Source organism: Ambystoma mexicanum, chromosome 14 (assembly GCF_040938575.1).
Source record: "Ambystoma mexicanum isolate Mex_15411 chromosome 14, UKY_AmexF1_1, whole genome shotgun sequence".
In the NCBI taxonomy this organism is placed as follows: domain Eukaryota; kingdom Metazoa; phylum Chordata; class Amphibia; order Caudata; family Ambystomatidae; genus Ambystoma; species Ambystoma mexicanum.
This window is the reverse complement of record NC_090940.1, coordinates 292785608-292792600: the sequence shown is the minus strand read 5'-3', so window position 1 is coordinate 292792600 and position 6993 is coordinate 292785608.

Sequence of the window (6993 nt, the reverse complement as noted above, 5' to 3'; positions counted from 1 at the left end):
GGACTTGCATTTGCTAGAAGACATGGCAAATCTGTGCTACCATACATTTTCTTCTAAGCCCCCAGTATGCTGTTTGGTGCCCTCATTTTAATTGCATTTGAAACACATTATACATTATTACAGCAACAAGAAACATCAAAGCATATCTAGTAGGCGGATATAAACAGCAGCCTTCTAACTGTGGGTGCACGCCTCCTTACATGGCATCCCTTCCCTGAGTAGATTTTATACTCTACACCCACCTTTGGCGTTGACTATATCCGTGGTATGGGTTGAAACAGCGCTTCTTGATCCCAAAGGTTATTCTTTCATGTAGGCAACTAATGACCTCCATGGATAGGTCTGCTTGTCGATGATATATGGGATGGAATACCCCCTACCGAATGTAATATTTGGGATAAGGTGCGCCTTACTGTACGTTATAACGATATTGCAAGTCACTCAGGAGTTCCATGACCGGATAGAGGAATGAGGCTGAAGGCTGATTTCCTTTATGAGGTCCCAGCAGTCCGAGGTGACTTGCAATATCCTTTTTACGTACAGTAGGGCATATTTTATTCCTTATAGTACATGGCCACACACTGCCACTCCTTGGGAAGGGTTCGACCCCCATTTTTCCGACTGGTATTTTGCCATGGGAGTTTTGCCAAAAAACGTCGACATTTTTTTAAAAAATTTTGGGGGGGGAATCCCCCCCAAGCGCCCGTTTTTTTTATTTATTTTTTTAAATTTCCCTTTATCCCTAACCCTTTATTTACCCTTTCCCACCACTGCAAAAAATGTTGGAAAACGTTGGCAAAACTCCTGCGCTAAAACACCCATCAGAAAAACGGGTGTCAGTTGTCGGAAAAAGGACGCAATACCCTGGAAGGATAACTCAGGGCCAAAGTGTTTGGGCCTCATTATGAGTCAGCCGGTCCGCAAAGAACGGTGGTGGTAAAACCGCCACCACTGTTCTTTCCGGACTGTCTGTTTCCGAGTCCTGCAGGCGGGAGGTGTCACTCCCACCTGGTCTGACCTGGCAGATTTAACCCAACCTGCCTGCAGGCAGAAATGGAAACGCCGGCTCCGTCATAGACGGAACCAGTGTTTCCATTGTCCCCATCCCTATGGAGTCCTATTGGACTCCATGGGAATGGGGATTTACACAATTCTGCCTCCGGAATTCCCGGGTCACCGGGGTCGTAATGCCCCAGTAATTCCGGGAATCACAGTGGCGGAATGGTAATACGAGTATGGCGGTAACCTGCTGTTTTTTCTGGCTCGGTTACCGTCGGACTCGGAATGAGGCCCGTTGTCTTGGAAGATAGACAATGCAGCGCAACACATGTTTGAATCCTCATCCTGCGCATAGGAACCACTCATTGGTATTAAGCGCGTTATAAAACAACATTATTAGTGCTTGGCCTCTTGCTTAATCTCATGTAAGAGATCTTCAATTTGCGGAAACTTATAATCAATGTAGGATCTGGATATAGGAAAGCTAATATGCAGCCCCTGATATGTTGCAGAAAAACAGTTCAAACTGTTAAAAGAAAAACGTTTTCCGTTTGTGCTTTAAAATAAGCAACGACATGCAGATTTTTGCCCACAGTGGTTAAACGCCAAAAGTGCACACATTAAACATTCTAGCAAAAGCAGTTCCTTGTAAATCATTGGCTGTACAGTGAAACACTCGAGCACAAATGAACAGGGTCGTAGGAACCAAAGACACAAACTCCTTATGGTCAATTACCAAATTTGGAACCATTGCCTTGACTTATTCGATAGTTTAATATAAGTCACAAAGTAACACGTGTCTACAGTGGATAGAACACAGGAGGCTCAATAATTAACAAATGATACAAGTGTTGTGAACCCAAAGTGATTTCCTTGGATTGTGATTTAGGATAAAAAACATATATACCCTGCTGCCATAACAGAACTGACAGGGGTTACAACAATATATATATACAAAACAAAGCTGCACTGCACAATAGTAAAACCTGTTACTTTGTGACTTATATTAAACTGTCGAATAAGTCAAGGCAATGGTCCCAAATGTGGTAATTGACCATAAGGAGTGAGCGTCTTTGGTTTCTATGACCCTGTTCATGAGGATGGTGCTGATCTTCTACAAGTAGTGGAGTCAGTGCTATGAAAAAGCACTGGCAATTGTTTGTGACCCTCATCTTTAGTAAGACTTTCACCCTTGAAACCGCTGACTAAGGGATGATAACTGTCATTGATTTGAGATTTGCTGTGCCAGGAACACGCTTGTACTTACGACAACAACGTCATTATTTTCAAGTGTTCCGTGGGTTCCCAGCAAAACTGGCCTCCTCATTCACACTGGTAATATCTGAGGTAAGGAGTTCAGGAGCTGCAAGGTGTCATACAGTCTGCACGGCCTGAATGTGATTTATGATGACTGAAGTACCCAGTGAATGGGTGACAAGGAGTTTGCGACACCCAGTGCCTTAAGTGGCAGTACAAATCGAGCCGGGGCTCATCCAGGGGGCGTGGCCTAATGGTGGGGTCCTGCTGGCCCATTAGGCCACGCCCCCTTGAGAAGCCCCAGCTCAATGGGCTACTGGCACCCCTGCCAGGCAGCCTTTTGCAGAGATTAGCATCCTCTCCCCCTATGGGGGAGAGGATGCTAATCTCTGCATTTATTTTGTATAGGCCTGCCTGGCAGGGGACTGCGCCTCGCCTATTCAGCCTTAATGGTGGTGCTGCCCCTCGCCAGCTGGGGAGGGGCAGCGTCACCATTAAGGCTAAAAGGGTGAGGCCACTGGAAGCAGAGGCCTTTTTCCTAAAGACTGAAACTCCCGCGAATCCGCGGGAGATTCAGTATTTAGAAAGCAAGGCCTCTGCTTCCAGCGGCCTCACGTTTTCTCTATAATGGTGGCGCCGGCCCACGTGCATCCCTTGATTAAAGGGATGCCTCGCAGGTGCGGCGCCACCATTACGGCTGAAAGGCCTTTTTTTCTGAAGCCTGAAGCTCTCGCACACGAGCGAGGCCCCGGCCCACTTAAAGCCCTGGCGACACCTAATTCTTGCCTGTCACACATTGCACACCCCTGTTTCAGCCTCAGCTCCTCTAAACCCTTCAAAATTCTTCTGAGGACCAAGCGTATGTGGAATTTCAGGCTCAAAAGTGTTGTCCACCTCACGAGGCCAGCAAAGCAGGTGTATCAGATGGGCTACTATGCGCAGGCCTCCCTTGGCCCACCTCCCCTCCTCCTCTCCTCTTTCTCCAATAACACCTGATGAGGTTTATGGACAAGTCAGCTCTATGAAAATCTCATCCAAACAGGTGCTCCCCTGCTCCTCCGGAACTATCGAGGATAACTGTCTCCCTTGCTCCACCCTTGGCCAATTTCTGCTATCACTCTTTTGCTACTGGATCCTTCCTCTCTCTCCTCAAGCACGCCCTTGTGCACCCTCCCCAAAAAGTCTTCTGCCAACCCTTCCTGTCTGGCAAACCACTGTCCTATCTCCATTACCCCCTTCTTGTGCAAACTCTTGGAGAAGCTGGCCATCTCCCAGCCTATCCACCACACTGAATCTGTTGGTTGTCTCCACGACAACCAGTTTGGCTTCAGAGCTGCCAGAGGCATGGAACCAATCCTCTTGAACAGCTGTGAAGTCTTGCTCTCTAATCTCAATTACAGCTCTCCTTACGTTCTCATCCTTCTTAACTTTACTCTGCCTTCGATATGGTCAATCATGAAACCCTGATAAATCGGCGGTGTGATACCCTTGGCATCACGGACTTGGCACTGGATTGGTTGACCTCTTTCCTCTTGGACCAACCTTCCCAGCTTCAACTGGGCCCTTTTCTCTCCACCATCTCACTCTAAACCTGCGGTGTCCCTCAGGGCTCTATCCTCACGCCTTGGCTTTTCAACATCTACCTGGCCCCTCGAGCCCATTTGAACTTAACCTTCTCTCCTAACTTCCAGTTATATACGGATGGCACACAGCTCTCCTTCAAGCTTCCCTCCTCTGCCTCCTCCTCTTCCTCTCTCATTCCTGACTGTCTGACTGATATTCAGGCATGGTGCATGTTATGGTAATACATGCACAGGTCTCCTTAGAACCTTGTGCATGTAGATTCCATTTGAGAGTGCCTCGCCAGTTGATGCTTCCACTGCAGCTACCTGGGGGCCTCAAATAAAGCTCTTCTCTTCTCCCATACTTTGTGCCTCTTTATTTCATATGGCGACGAGGCACTGTACCCCGGGGCCCCCGGGAGCGTATTAGGTCACCTGATTGGGCGCAGCCCCCCCCTTTTTTCGCTGCCGCCGACTTCTGCTGCCAGCTCCTGCAGCGGCCTGCCTGTCAGCTGTGGACAGCCAAGAGGAACAGCCAAGAGAGGCCTCGACATCACCTTTCAGTTCTCCACTGTAAAGGGTGCCGCTCCTCCCCGCTGGGAGTTTAGAGCGGCGCACATTGCACTCCTGCCCTACTCCAAAAGTGCTTCAGACAGCAGGAGCTGGCCATCTATCAGGTCAGAGGAGGGGGGAGGACGAAGTGAAACTTACACTTTCCTTTCATTTGGCATTTTATGTGAAAAACCGACAAAATGAAACGTACGCTTTCCTTTTATTGGCATTTTTTTTGTGTAAAACCCTCACTGCTGCCCTGAGCAGAACCCTGCATCATTTTCAAAAGCTGCTAGCTGTTGCCCAGCAACACACACACAGCATTAGCAGTCTTCATTCTCTCAATGGCTACTCTGACTTTCCGGGACTAATCACTCACTATCTTGGTCCATTGTGACATCACAACTGAACATTCCATCAGGTCTTCCCTGAACCAGCCAACCTGTGCTCCCAGCCCATTGTGAGGTCACAATCTGTACTAAGGACCATCCATACACTGAAGCCTAAAGACTCTGCAGTACGGATACACCTGGGCATTCTCTGAATCGGGTCCCACCCTGCCATGCAAGCAATTCTATAAAGACTGTATCTCAGCGCCTCCTTGCTAACTGCCAACAGTACTGAAAACCTCTGCCTACACTACAGCAACTGGTGCCACTCAACGCCATTCCTCACCACTTACAACCTAGAATCAGGCACACCACCATGCAGGGCGTTCCGCCTCCCACCAAGTTTCTTCCATGCCCTGGGAGCCCAACCTGCCCATGGGAACAATGGATCGATGGATTCCACGTCTACCTCAGAGCCATTGGGGGCAGCAAATTCAATGATGACCTCAAGGAGGCGACCCTCTTGAACTGTATAGGGGCAGAAGCACTGAGACTTTTCAGGACCCTTCCCGAACCCGGCAACATAGGAGGAGATGGCAACCGCAAGTTTGACATAGCATTGGCCAAACTCACCAGTCATTTTGGCAACAAGACCAACGTAGTACTGGAAAGATACAGGTTCTTTTCCAGAAATCTAGCAGGGAAGCGCAGCTTACGGGTCTGTACCCAGCAGATATACACACCGGAGACCTGTGTTCTTCTATGCCGTCCTCTGCGACTGAGCGCACAGCTTCAGGAGGGACACACCGTGAGGAAGGAAGGAGACACCCGCCCAGCACACCAGATCAGCCTAATTCAACCCTAGCGATCAATGGGGTGACAGATGTCACCCCATTGCTCGCCTTTGAGCTGCCGCCGACTTCTGCTGCAGGCGCTGGCAGCAGAAGTCGGCGGCAGCTCAAAGGCGAGTCTATTGATTCATACATAGCGTCCCTCAGGGCGCTTATGTCAACCTGCAGTTTCACAGGTGTCTGTGATGAGTATTTGAGAGACCAATTGGTGCTGAATGTGGCTGATCCACGCATCCAACAAAAATTGTGGCAAACCAAAAATCCCACCCTGGACCAAGCCACGGAGATAGCAAGGAGCATGGAATTGGGAGATCGATGCATGAGGGAAAGACGTGACCACACGACCAGTGTGGAAATCAAATGTGTCAGCCCTGAGTCCGAGCCTTACGAGCCTCTAGTAGCAGCAGTAAGAAAGGCTCCGCCATCAAGGGGTTCGAAATTTGGCTCAAGCAGAGCGAGGCCATACAACTCCCAGAATCCAATGCGCTGCCAGAGGTGCGGATGGTACAAGCATGCAAATCCTGACAAAGAATGCCCCGCCATCGCTGTGGAGTGTTATAAGTGCAGCCAGATTGGACACTTTGCCAAAGTCTGCAAGAACACACGGGGAAAGACAACCAGATATGGCAATCTCACCAGGCGACCTTTCATCAGACCGTCCTCTGTGAGAGTAATCGAAAGCAACCAAGAGCACAATGACATGTTATCTATCAGTCCAATGCAACAAAAGGTACAAATACTCACTTTAACATCCCAACAACAGAGCAACGGTCCCTGGGTCAAAATGCAAATCAACGGCATATCATTACCTGTAATGGTAGACACTGGCTCCCCCTACACCATCGTGGATCTCAAGACCTTTTTGAGTGTACTCTCTGGCAAGATACATGACCTGCGAAGCACTTGTGTAAGAGCTACCGGTTATGGAAAAACGCCCATCGAGATAATGGGATATGTGTGGGTGAACCTCAAGTTCCATGACAGAGAAACATATTGCAAACTCTTTGTAGCCAAAGATGGCTCCTCCGTTGTGGGATGGGAAGAACAAGCCGCTCTTCGAGTAAGAATACACCCTGGAGAAGAAATCCCCGTGCTGAGTGTGCTCAATAATGATATGGACATCAAATCTAATCTAGCAAAACAATTCCCCAAGGTGTTCTGCGACAAGATTGGACTCCTAAAAGGTTTCCAACACAGAATAATCCTCAAAAGAGGTGCTGTCCCAGTGGCCCACCGAGTCCGCAGTATTCCCTTTGGAACAAAAGAGGCGTTGAAGAAAGAACTTAAACGCCTCTGCGATGAAAATATCATACAGCCCATCGAAAGTTCAGAATGGCTTGCCCCAATTGTCTTAGTAAAAAAAACGGACGATTCCATAAGAATGTGCGTCGACTTGAGAGACCTAAACAAAAACATATGGGTTGACAGACACCCACTTCCCAA